The sequence below is a fragment of the Coenobita brevimanus genome, chromosome 57, assembly GCF_032717465.1.
Source record: "Coenobita brevimanus isolate Jiangsu-jjx chromosome 57, ASM3271746v2, whole genome shotgun sequence".
Lineage (NCBI taxonomy): Eukaryota > Metazoa > Arthropoda > Malacostraca > Decapoda > Coenobitidae > Coenobita > Coenobita brevimanus.
Genome location: NC_137010.1, coordinates 56,689,712 through 56,703,931, shown reverse-complemented (window position 1 = coordinate 56,703,931; position 14,220 = coordinate 56,689,712). Strand labels below are relative to the sequence as shown.

The following is a 14,220-nucleotide window of genomic DNA, read 5'->3' as shown; positions in this document are numbered from 1 at the left end:
ACCTTTTGTAGGCCTTCTCCTTGTTGCGGACAGCATTAGAACAAGCATGATTAAACCAAGGCTTTCTTGCGTTAGTCAAAGGATATGAGAAAGGAATGTATGCTTCCATGCCCGAGAGAATAACCTCCGTAATGCGCAAGGCACACTCAGATGGCTCCCGGCCATGGAAGCAATAATCATTCCAGGGAAAATCAAAGAAGTACTGCCTGAGGGCCTCCCAGTCCGCGGCTCCAAAATGCCACAGACGACGTTTCCCTGGAGGGTCTACAGGCCGTACCGGAGTGATAGGACAGGTTAAGGTAATAAGGTTGTGATCGGAGGAGCCCAACGGAGAGAAAAGATTAACAGAGTAAGCAGAAGGATTAGTTGTGAGGAAGAGGTCAAGTATGTTGGAGCTCTCTCCAAGGCGGTCAGGGATACGGGTAGGGTGCTGTACAAGCTGCTCTAGGTTATTATGGATAGAAAAGATGTAGGCTTGTTCACCAGGTGGATCCATGAAAGGAGAGGAGAGCCAAAGGTGGTGGTGAACATTGAAATCTCCAAGGATGGAGATTTCAGAGAAAGGAGAAATGGACAGAATGTGTTCCATCGTTGAAGTAAGATAGTCGAAGAATTTTTGATAGTCAGTAGAATTAGGGGATAAGTAAACAGCACAGATATATTTAGTCAGAGAATGACAGGAAAGCCGAAGCCAGAGTGTGGAGAATTCAGAAGAATCAAGTTCAGGAACACGAGAGCAAGATAAGTCGTTGCGTATGTATACACAACAGCCACCTTTGGCTTTGAAATGAGTATAGAGAAAGTAGGAGGATACAGAAAAGGGTTTGCTGTCAGTTGCCTCAGACAGCTGAGTCTCCGTTAGAAAAAGAAGGTGAGGTTTAGAGGAGGAGAGGTGGTGCTCAACAGAGCGAAAGTTAGATGAAAGGCCGCGAATGTTGCAGAAATGAAGAAGAAGAGAGTCAGACAGTGGTTCCAGGCACCTCGAGTCGTCACCGGGAGAGGGGCAGATGGCGGGGGCATTTATGGTCCCCCCCCCTGGGGACTCCGAGGCTGGGTGAATTGACGCCATTTTTGGTGAATTTTGAATAGGAAGTGTAGTGTGTACTGTGCATGTAGTTTGGTGAAGATAGTTAGAGAAATTTGTACTGGAGAGCATGCTGGCCTACTCTCTGTGTAACTGAGACACTGAAAAAGTTCAGCAAAGGGGGATGGTCAGGAACTAGTCCTGAGGGCTGATGAAACGGGAGCTCCAGCACTCCCTGTCATCAGCTTTCCATCCACCTCGGGAGTACTGCCCTGCTCGACTGGTGCTACAGTCTACTCCACTGTGTGCTTCTTGAAGGGGTAATGTACTGCCGTACTATTTGCAAATACCAGACAAGAACTTGGTAGACTAGTGCAGAGGTTTGCTGATACCTGTGAGCATCATGCTTTGAGACTAAATGTAGAAAAGCATAGTGATGGTTATTGAGACAGAAGGTGACTCCCAGTGTGATGTTGCAGTTAGTGAAGAGAGACTGGAACTGGTGAGAGTTCAAATACCTGGGTACAGTGATAGAAAAGAGAGGAAAATGTGCAAAAGAAGTGGAAAGTTGAATAATGCAAGTGAGGAAAGTAGCTGGTGCAATGAAGGCCTTGCTAAGAAACAAAGACTTGAGTGTTACAGCTGCATGAGGCTGACATGAAGGAGCGTTAGTGCCAACTTTAACATGTGGACATGAGACTATGGTGTGGCATGAAAATGAAAAGTCAAGAGTGAGAGTAGTGGAGATGGGACTGCTCAGGAATGTATGTGGAGTACAGAAAGTGGATGGGATACGAAATAATGTGATTCGTGAAATATGTGGAGTGAGGAAGTCTGTGGGCACCAGAATCGAAGGGAACGTAATAAGATGGTATGGTTATGCAGAGAGAATGGATAACAATAGAGTGGTGAAAAAGGTATATCTGAGCAAACTTGAAGGAGGGAGGAGGGGAGGTAGGTCAAGGAGAAGGTGGAGGGATATGGTGGATGAGTGTGTGAAGACGAGAGGTTTGGAAGTCTGTGAGGCTAGGAGACTGACAGAAGGTCAAGCTGGCTGGATGAATATTGTGAGGAGAAGCACATGATTAGGGATTTAGCACCCCTTTTTAACCCGCCCCGTCCCGGAGACGTGAATTCACGTCCTCACATGATGTGCACTCGTATCCCAGAGACGTAAATTAATGCGGCAACATTGCAGCCTACTTCTTCCTTAGCCTTTATCATTCTTTTTCTGTGCCTGCCCTACTCTCTTCCTATTTCTCCCATCTTTCCTGTCACTACTTAATGCTTTTCTTTCCGTTACAGGTGGCTTTACATTGAGTGACAAGCCAAATGGTTTCCTGTAAGCCAAGAAACCATTTACAACGCTGGGTGGTAACCAAACAACCAAACCATACGTGCTCCCTACGTGTCAAGTAGGTTGGTGGAGGGTTAGTGCCCCTCCCCTTAAAACAAATAACTCAAAGTCAAATGGCCACCCCTTAAGGGATTATGGTGTCTGGCAATAGATAGATAGATAGATAGAACATTGCAAGGACATTGCAAGGTCCCTAATTTTCAATTTTCGCGAGTGATTTTTGGCACGTATACACGGGACACCTTCCTCTACAAGATGCCAGGCAGGGACAATGCCTTACCCGGCATGACCTCCCCCCCCCCCTGCATGATCTTTTCTCAGCAATTCACCTGTTATCAGTGACCTGGCCAGTAAAGCCATGTCATGCCACAGTACGAAATTCAGGGCTAGAGTGATTCCCTAATCGATGACAATGTAGAGGACAAACATTAGAGGAAGAAACAGTCAGAAATGATGATCAGGTAATGTGGCAAAAAAAGGTCAGGAATGGTGATGAGTTAGTGGGTGAAATAATGCTTATAATGCCTATATTACCGTTTGAAAACCAATATACTCTCATACTACATATAAATTTGTACCAAATAAATAAATAAATACCGTTTATGAGTGGTGTAGAATAGTTATCCTCCCATAGAACTCGTTTTCTTTGCAGCCAGCCTGTTAGAAAACCCTGTAAGGTAAGGAGGTACTCCTACCTGGATCGAGTATTTTAAACCTCAGGTGAGCGATTTCTCTATGAATATTCGATGTTTCTCACCAAAAGCGGATGTTTGAGGGGGGGGGGGGAAGGTCCAAAAATGTCGGGACTGTGGCGTACCACTGCCCAGAAAATGGCGGGATGGGGCGGGTTAACATGACAGCAACTGGATTGACTCTGTCGGATACGTTTATGTGAAGCTACAGAACGTGATGAATGTTTTCGGCATATCCGATAGAACCAGGATTCCGGAGGCTTGAATAGTGAGTCAATGGAATCGTGGCCCACTGGATTGGGCAAATTTGAGCTGCTTGGACATTGCTACTCCTTACCCTGCCCTAGGGTGGGAAAGGAGGTCTGGATGATGATATACATTACATACGGAATATATTGAATCTATATACCTGCATGAATTTTTCACACAACTGGGATGCTGGTGTATTATGAGGTGCCACTGTGCAAAACACTGAATTTTGTTAGAATGTTGAGGCCTCGGCTGTTAACTTGGCTGTGTTTTTACCACAAGTTCCCGAAAATGATAGCATCATGAGTCTGTGTTAGGGATAGGAACTAAGGGCCATTTTCATAGTCGTCGCCAATGCAGTTCCCAACAGCCTACTCGCCTCCGAACACACGTTTTCATTTCCGAGGCCCCTGTCGGGGACAGCATTCAGGACGGCCTGAACAAATTACCGGAACATTCTCTGGGAGCCTGGAGTCTCCCCAAATTTCGGTCTCGAAAGTCTATCTATCTATAGCCCGATGCCCTAATCCCACAAAGGGTGGCCGCAGACAAAACGCCTCCAAGTCACTCTGTCACCCACCATTTGACTACCCTCCCCCCAGCTCACCCTCCCCCTCCCTCATTATATGTAACATTTTCATTAATATTTCAACTTTAGATACCCAATGTAATATTGCTGAGATAAATAATGCAACTGGTATTGAAACAAAAATTATGTTTGTGTACTTTGATAAGACTTTCTACCATGTATCCGAATACTAGCCTTTCGCAGACTGGTGGCAGCTTCACAACAAACGGACCCGAAAGAAATACGAGAATCATTGTCTAATGCATGGTTTCATAAAAATTCTAATATCTGATGCCCGATGTAAAGGTTGATATACTTTATGCCCTGTTTAAAAAAAAAAAAAAAAAAAAGATCAAGTACTAATACTATACCTATTAATAAACCACACTGTCACTTATTAGACATTATTATGCATGTTACTTTTTCTTGGTTCTTTATACCGAAGCATTTTTACAATACTTAGCATTCATCACAATTCAGCATACTTTCAGTTTCAAGTAGGAGTGTGGTGAGGTTGCCGTTAGTTAACTCTTTATTTCGATGACATTTCCTATTCATTAGTTTTGCTGCCTTTTTACAAATTTCTTCACTCCTGAATATATTAGTAAGAATTGTGTGAAGTGGATTTTCCTCCCATGTTATTCATCACATTCATTACATTCCAATTTTTAAAATATTCTTAACATATGGAAGGTGCTGGGTTAAGTGTCTTTTTCTTCTGTCAGTTTACTTCATTCATGCTTTTGCCACCTAAAACTACCAACCCTACCTCATCAACACAGGCAGATGTCCCTACGTTAATAAGCTCCCAAATGCCATTCAGAGCAACTGTGAAATCCATAGATGCTTTTGGTTCAGGTCTGAAAGGTTAGGGAAGACTGTGAAAATGGCCCTAAGGGTTGTTTTGCACTAGTATAGCATGGGAGGTGTCACGAGGAATGTCTGTCTGTCTAGAGTGAGACATCTTAAGAAGAATGTAAATGTTAAAAATTGTGGTATCTTGTGTGTGACCAGAAGTGACACTGAGTGACCATACAATATTTCTAATGTGGTGTCGTTTTGGAAGAGTGATTGTGTTGTCTGTACTGAGTCTTTGTAGAGGATGAATTTGTGAATATAAATGAGGAGGCCTCTTCCATGACCATAATTTCTGTCTGTATAGGTGTGTGAATTGCATCCACTGTGTGGAGTTTTGTATGTGAGCTTTGTTTCTTGTAGCAGTGCAATGCATGTGTTGTGTTTGTGAAGCAATTCATCAGTCTGTGATGTTCTGAGTGGAAGCCATTGACACTGAGTTTACATTGTATGTTCAAGGCAGTGCACATATAGCGTAGAACTGTGTTGTAGGTGATGTGTTTGTGCCGAGAGGCTAAGTTGTGGTGGCAGTGGTTGTGTTAGTAGGGGGACTGTTGGGGATGGGTGGAGGAACTGTATTAAGTGTGACAGGGGGAATGTTTGTGGAGGTGCTGCATGTGTCACATACCCAAGTGCTGTAGAGTTGCCTGGTATTTGTGTTTGTAGTACATGTGTGGATCCATACTCTGCATGAACTGTGCTGAACAGATATACAGGACATGTTCATTAAGTGCTAGTGATGTGTAAAGAGCAAATTGGGCAAAAGTATTGTGTTTGGGGCCTGAAATTTCTCTCTGCCACTGACAAGTGTGAGGATGGCACCTTGTTAGGCTGCATGAGGTCTGGTGAGCAAATGATATTCCTCATACCTCACATGTAGCTAAATTAATTATGGTAAAGAGCCTTTGTTGAGATTACATTACTAACTAAGCAATGAACTCTACTCCAGGCACTCACACTTTATCATTACTCAGGTGAGTTTCACATGATATCTAATCAACTTGCCTTTTGTTCCAAACATGTTACCATGGATGAAGTAATAAGTGATGACTGGCATTTTCTGCTGAACAATTTCCCACATTCCAGACGCTGAAACTCTTTGACTTCTAATGGAGGGCAAGGTGGACAGCCACTTACATTAAACTTTAAGTACAGTAGTTTATCACAAATATTGGTATCATACTCAGATTTCTTCACATCTTCAATACCATGGGGCTCTCCTCAGCTGAATAAAACTGTCTAGTTAGCAGTGAGAATAAACAACAAGGAACATCACCACAGCACAGATTATATTATTCAGCTTAGACTTTTTTTTTTTTTTTCCCCAAACTACAGGAGAGAGATTCAGCCACAAAAGTTACTATAAATAAAGTAATGAATATTGCAATTTAGGAGAGATTTTTCAAACTGGAAAGGTGAGATTTTAGCCAGGTACATTACCACAAATGGAGTAATGAGTGACGATTGAGGTGTTGCTTTCTGCTGAACAGTTTCCCACACTCCAAACACTCATACTTTTTCTCTCCTGTATGAGATGTCAGGTGCTGGGTCAAGTAGTCTTTTCTGTGGAACATTTTGCCGCACTCCACACACTGAAACTCTTTGACATCAGAGTGTAGGGCAATGTGTACAGCCACTTCATTCTTTCTCTTAAATAATTTACCACACACATCACACTTAAACTTTGAGTTTCTGCATGCTGAGTTAAACAGTCTTTTGTCTTAAACAGTTTACCACATTCTAAGCACTCAAAGTTTTTCTCATCAGAGTGAATTAACACATGCTGTTCGAGTTTAGAATTGCGAGCAAATCGCTTGCCACACTCCAGACACTCAAATCTTTTCACTTCTGAGTGAAGTAGTAAGTGGTATGTGAGGGAGCCTTTGTGTGTAAACCATTTACCACACTCCACACACTCATATTTTTTCTCTCCAGTATGAACTTGCACGTGTTTAGTAAGGTACTTCCTAGCAATAAACCCTTTACCACACTCCAAACACTCAAATTTTTTATCGCCCTTATGAATTAACAAGTGTTTTGTTAGGTTCATTTTAGTTGTAAATAGCTTACCACATTCCAAACACTCAAAGTCTTTTTCTTTTGAGTGAGTGAGAACATGCATACTTAATTCACCTTTACTTTTAAACATCTTACCACAAACTTTACAACCAAAATTCTTCACCCCAGAATGAATTAATAAGTGCCGGCTTAGTACATCATTACGGGCAAACCATTTCCCGCACTCCACACACTCAAACCTTTTGATTCCTGAGTGGGTTATTAAGTGCTTGTTGAGGCTACACTTATGAACAAATTGTCTGCCACACTCCTGACACTCAAACTTTTCCTTCACTTTTGTTCCTGGTCCTCCAATGTCTTGGACATCATTATTATCCCACATGGACACTAAACCAGCTTCACAACCAAATTTATCAGCTGGTTTTTCTTCATACAGTTCCATCACACTTCCAACAGAGTCCACAACATATACTTCACCTTCCTCACAACCAAATGTATCAGTTTGTTCTTCCTTACTAACCCCTGCCACATTTCTAACACAGTCTGACACATTATCATCATTGTCCCAGGCTGACATTTTGCCACTGTTCTCGTTATCAGACTTATCACCTGGTCATTTCTCACCCACCTCCATCACAACACTTGAGGCTCAGAACACTTGAGGTTCTCTTATTGTAGTATTGCATCTGTCAAATGTATACTTTCTCTCTCTCCCTCTCTATTCTCATCTGTCTAATGAGTGCCAAACTTGACAGTTCTCCACACTGATACCTGTTAATAGTGCATATCACGACAGTTACTGTACTATATGTGACCCCTGCCACATAAATTGCAAGCAGTTTTTGCTCTGATTTATCCGTTACTAGAGGAGTTTGACTTATTGTTCACTGTTATGGGATGTGTTGATGCGAGGTACAGGGGATATTGTCTTGGGGAGAAGTGAAGGCGTAAGTCCTTCACTAATAACACAAACTTGGTGCTTCTGATTCACAACTGCTTTCACTGTCACCTACAAAAATGAACTGTTGTTAGACTATTATCTCAGTATTAAAAGCATTGAACTATTAATAACTTTTGAGTATGGAATAACTGCTGTAATGCCCATTACAGTACTTTCCAAACACCCTGGTTTGTAAAAGACTGTAGGTTGGTGGTTCCCTACTGTCTAAAGGAAGATGCATAAATGAGCCCTGCCTGGAATGTATATAACAGGGGACACCTTAATATTAATCTGCGCCCTAGTCCTACTGGCTTTGGAAAAAGGGTGGTATTCTTAGTGGCTTTGGAGATTTTGTAACATCTATTCTTTGGTGATTTAAACTATACATTGCACCTCAGTATCCTCTTGTACAGTACCGTATGTTGTTTATGTTATGTTATGTTAATCATTTCATTTCGTTTTTAAAGGCTCCAACCTGCTTGCATACGTCGGCCTTGGTCACCTAATGGCAGCTCTCCATGCTGCTCAGTCTATGGCAGCCTCCCTGTTTAGTCCCTTAACCCTGAGGTCACAATGACCTCGTCCCACATCTTTCTCAGTCGCAACGCCACCCCCAGTATTAACACATTTCACTTTCAGCACACAATTATCATCCCCCATCCTCTCCACATGCCCAAACCATCTCAATCTACCTCTCTCATCACAACACCAGTTCACTCCAGTCCCATCCTACCTCTCAACTCTTCCATTGTAAACCCAGCCCCCCCAGGCCTTGCACGCAGGGACGCACTGCACATCCACCTAATCATTGTCATAATAAAACTATATAAACAGCATGCAAGAGAATGTTAAGGTGTTATATGCAAAATAAATTATGAAAGTAGAGATTGTTAAGGTGTTATATGCAAAATAAATTATGAAAGTAGAGATGCTTCAAATCCTTCTATGCCAACTACTGTATAACCCTAATTCTCAAACACCTTTACCATACTGTAATAAAATATAAACAATCCATATACCGGGTACGTTACAGCTCACGGCACAAATTCACAAAACCTGGACAGATAATTGTGTATTGTCCACTAAATCTTGGAGTGTATTGTACAAGCCCATTTGCTCAATATTGAAGGCTGGCATTACCAGAACCTTGTGAATACTGCTGCATTTTAACTTGCTGGTGAATCCCTTTAACTCCTTGAATCTGATGATGTCTTATGATTGCATTCTTGTTGCTACCAGTTGACTTCATACAGTTTAGGGAAGACTTTTTGAAATGGGGGGGTTAGATATAGTCTTAATTTGTTCACTACAGATCTCTCCTAAGCTGAATAAATGCATCAGATATTTGCATGATTAAAGAAAAAGAAAAAAAAATTACAATGGATCGATTCATGATGATGCAAAGCTACACATTCCTCAGGGGAACCTCCTGTCATTGTATAGGCTGAAAATACATCAGGAATGCTTGTATAAACAAAAATATGGAAAATATTTCGTTTTAGGGCTTGTTATTAATATGGACAAAAGATAATATGTAGATTTTAATCTGTGGAGTAATAACAGTAACACATGTTTACTACCATTGTTCTGAGCAGTAAAACACACACACACACACACACACACACCAAAAAGGATAAGACTACTTTTTAGTTTTGCATTAGCTGTACTGTATTATAAAATTTCATACACGTACTGTACTGTATACTGAAATGTACTATACATACTAACATGAAAGTAAAATATGTCTAGTTTGTATGCAGCAAGTGTAGCATATATAAAGTGATATAAGGGCAAGTGTGCAATGTTCCAACTTAACCCAGAAGTAAGCCAAGAGGCAGAGTAAACATAGTAAGTCAGACCTCACACACATTACCTCACAGGTGGAGTCAACAGAGTCATCAGCAGCTCTGGTGTGGTGAAGTCAGACTGGGTAACATCTGGCTACCTTAAACAGGCATCAGAGGACCTAGTTTCACTCTTGTTCTCACACCATATACTGTAGCTACCTGAAATATAGTGCACCCAGTTGCATATATGTTAATCAGTGCAGTAAATGCAAAACTTATATGCATACATGCTGTGCTGTGGATAATGTACTATGCATTTCTACAGTCATGCAGACAGGCTAGATTACTATATTGGCAACATATGCAGACAGTGAGAAGCTGCAGCCCACACATAAAACATACTACCAGGTCATATCATCTAGGATTCATAAAACTGACACAACAGTACATCTCAAGTGCACTGGACCTGCAATGTACCACAGCAGGGTAGGTCAACTTTCTTTGTATAGGCACCACAGACCTGCACTTGCAAAGCACATCATGAATTTGTCAGATAACAAAGTATATACAGTACATGCATATTTTCTAAAAGGGCATGTTCCATGCTTGCATGGATTAACCATGTTCACCTGATTGCTGCTTTGCAATCTGAACAGTCTCCTGCAGTATCCCAGCTGTGTTCTTTTAACCCTAAGAACTGGAGATCTGTTCTTAGTGCCCCATCCCATATTTTTCTTGGTTTGCCTACAAGGGCTTTTTATTAAAGTCTGTGCAACAGTGCATTTCATTGTGCTACTCTCACACTTTCTTGCCAAATGCCCTCACAACTTATACCGGGTATGCATCACCTCGTTAACGACTTTCCTATCTTTATTGACATGACTTCTGCAATTGTGTAGAAAGCAGCTATGACTGCAACAATATACACAGAGAAGGGCCAAATGCAGAGTACAGGATCCAGCTTATTTTCAACGTTTCGCCCACCAGGGTTTCTTCAGGAATAACACCAGTGGACAACACTCCACTTCTTAAATAGTCCCTAACCTGGCTGGTGACCTAAACACAACAAGGAAACAATTATCTGGCTAACGTGGCTGTTCGATAGATAAGAGGTATGCCAATGGCTTCGCTAACATAAAGAATCCATTGTTTTGGTTGATATTACAGTACTTACATTTGCAATAAGAGCGGACTCATAGCATCTACATTTTGTGGTGTTGTCTGCATATTTAATAATTTTAGAATTTGTCCAGTTGGCATTATGGCCTGTGTCAAACCTATGTTTCACAATGGCATTATTCATGTCATATTTGTGTTCCATCACTCGTTTCTTTAAACCTCGAAATGTTTCACCAACATATACTTTCTCACATCCTGAACAAGATACACTGTAAACTCCTGCCTGCAGTACATCCTGTCTGCTGTTTTTCTTGTTCAGTAAATTGCCCACTGTTACAGAAGCTGTTCTCACAACACTGATACCAACTTTATTTAGCAGTGGGGAAACATTACTGGCTACTGAGGTATTGGGTAACAGGATTCTCTTTTCACATTTCTCTCTTTTCTCTTTTTTGTATGGATATTTTCAGAGAAAAGAGAGAAATGTAAAAAGAGAATCCTGTTACCCAATACCTCAGTAGCCAGTAATGTTTCCCCACTGCTAAATAAAGTTGGTATCAGTGTTGTGAGAACAGCTTCTGTAACAGTGGGCAATTTACTGAACAAGAAAAACAGCAGACAGGATGTACTGCAGGCAGGAGTTTACAGTGTATCTTGTTCAGGATGTGAGAAGGTATATGTTGGTGAAACATTTCGAGGTTTAGAGAAATGAGTGATGGAACACAAATATGACATGAAGTGTTTTAATATGAATAATGCCACTGTGAAACAGGTTTGATACAGGCCATAATGCCTACTAGACACATTCTAAAATTATTAAATAGCCTATGCAGACAACACCACAAAACGTAGATGCTATGAGTCCGCTCTTATTGCAAATGTAAGTAATATCGACCAAAACAATGGATTCTTTATGTTAGCGAAGCCATTGGCATACCTCTTATCTATCGAACAGCCACGTTGCCAGATAATTGTTTCCTTGTTGTGTTTAGGTCACCAGCCAGGTTAGGGACTATTTAAGAAGTGGAGTGTTGTCCACTGGTGTTATTCCTGAAGAAGCCCTGGTGGTCGAAACGATGAAAATAAGCTGGATCCTGTACTCTGCATTTGGTCTTTCTCAGTGTATGACTTCTGCAAATCCACACTTGTCAAATGAAGTGGTATAACTTTTCTTCCTTAACTGCCAACAATGAGAATGAGAACAATAAAGGGGCATCAGTATTAGCTTTGCTGAGGGGGGGGGGGCACTGACTGAACTCTTTAGGCTGGACACATGGTTCTGTCCAGACCAGGTGAACTTGTGTGAAGTTGCAAAAATCATGGACTGTCTTAGGTACTTGGTGGGTCTAATGTTTAAAACACCCCAGTTCCATCTCCTACAGGTGATAGTAGGCTTTTCAATCCTATACAGTAATACCAACAGGGGAAGTACGCTGGTCAGATCTCTTAAATGTACTGGACTGTGTAACTTAAGCCTGGGACCTATAGCTAGTACTCGAAGGGGGTAAAATGAGACTGTCTTCTACCAATTTGCTGTTTTAGTAACTTGCTATGAAGCCAGTGGAATTAAGCATTCATGTGGTAAATCCACATACCCCTAGTGCAATGACAATACTTGTATCCAGGTAGGGAAAGTTGGGTCCAGATCATATACCTGTCACATTTGTGTTTGTTTTTACCTGCATTACACGATACCAGGTAGGCCTATATGACAGCAACGTGAGGTCATCTTGCTCTTGCTGAAGAAAATTCTGAAATACCTTAAGACTTCAAAGCACTCAAACAGCTTATCATAATACAATACTCATTTTCACAGGTATACTCTCATGGCTCCTCCCCACCCCTCACCCACCACAATTGAAGCTCATCCCACCCATTTCTCTGCCCTTCATACCCCTTTGTTTAACCTCCATGGCACTGATTATGTGTGGATATTCTGAAGTAAACAGTCACTGCATTTAAACCACTTATCCCCACAACACCCATTTTCACAGGCTGTACTTCTGTCCCAGCCCCTTCACCCTCCAAATTTCCATCCCAACCCATGCTATCCTATCCCATTACATCCATATCTTTGCTTACTGTGCCTATTTCTTTACCCCTGCCAGACAATTTCCTGTGAGATAAGTTATATGAATGATGGATGTGCGTGTTACAGTGAGAAAGGACAAGGAAGGAAATGTGTAAAGTCTTCCCCTGTCCCTTGTTATCTTGCTATACCTAGAAAAACTAAATGAGCTATTAGAAGGAACTGATTATAACGGAAGCTAGTTTTGCAGGTAACAATATTAGTGCATAAGTGGCCACTCGTAAAGCACAGTGAATTTAAAATAATACAGAAGTGCAGTCGGTGGGAAAAACAGTTCCAGAGGCCATAGTTATTACTCCCTTCTTACAACCTCATATCTACTTACCATTCAGTGGTAATCATCAAAAATTGTCTAGCATCCCCACTCTCACAATATACATATGTAAAACTGCGTAGAATTATTGTACTGTACGTTAAAACAGGAACCAATAACAAAGCCGTGGGATGTGTCAGACAGGGAGAAGTACAGTCGGAGACAAGTGTACATACTATTTCACGTTTTTCAGTTTTTACATTCCGTTGCTGGCTAATATTCCAATGCTGAGAGGCGTGGCTATTTTTGTGCTCACTGATGAAGCATAGTGACGTGATTCGTCAAGTAGGAAACTGACGGACATGTACTAACTGTGTAGTAGACCTAAGCGAATTTCTATGACTGTACATTACCATCGTCGCAATGGCTTTGAGTAACTGAATGCTGACGGCTTGAATAATACTTATGTATCACTCGCAATGACGAAAAATATACATACATACCCTCAGCAAACTAAATACAAAGCTCAGTGGAATGCTTTCATTCAGTACACCGGTGCGCTACCGTCGTCGTCAAAGCGTAACGTAAACGTCATTCTTGATCGCTTGAACAACCAATACCTGCCCCCCCCCCCTCTTTTTGTTTTTTTAGAATAGTAACTTTATGGAATTATGATTTTGCACTTTCTGGATATGAAAGAGTGTGAAAAAGTTTTCCAGGATATGAATAATAATGAATATCCAGCTGCAGTAGGTGCGGCCCAGGGTCGAAATAAGTCAGGGTATGGCACCAACCAGGACCCATATATATACAGGGTCTAACCATACGGACCCCAAAACGCGTCCCTTTTGCGCATGACGTCATGGCGAAGACACCAGGTGAGGGCTTCCCAGAAGGGGTTGCCATATAGTGAGAAGTAGACTCAGTTGCTCTGAGGTCACGGCGACAAACAGGTCACCTCTGTCACCTGCACTTTATTCCATTGTATGTGCCCAGTGAAATAATGCCTACCAATTGTGCAGTGTTTGGTTGTAACTCTTTACTGAAGAAAGGAGGGGATATAACTTTCCATATTTTCCCCAAAGATGAAGAGATTAGACTTAAATGGATTCATCTGTGCAAGAGGAAAGACACAATTAATCCGAATACTGCTCGCATCTGCAGCCTTCACTTTGATCACAGTGCTTATAAAAGAAATCTAAAATATGAACTTCTCAAACTGCCTATTCCAAAAAATCAAAAACGCCTTGAAGAGCACGCCCTGCCAA

General features: G+C 41.5%; 1 long non-coding RNA gene across 1 annotated transcript in view; it reads right to left on the bottom strand.

Annotated features, from left to right (window-relative positions):
• Positions 1 to 13,518, bottom strand: part of LOC145402161 (uncharacterized) — a 30,805-nt gene extending 17,287 nt beyond the window's left edge. Inside the window, exons 1-2 of the long non-coding RNA XR_013897713.1 lie at positions 13,456 to 13,518; positions 9,578 to 9,710 (exon numbers count right to left, since the gene is read on the bottom strand). This is a non-coding gene — a long non-coding RNA (uncharacterized LOC145402161). The remainder of the gene's footprint in view (positions 1 to 9,577; positions 9,711 to 13,455) is intronic.
• Between the last annotated feature and the right edge of the window lie 702 nt (positions 13,519 to 14,220).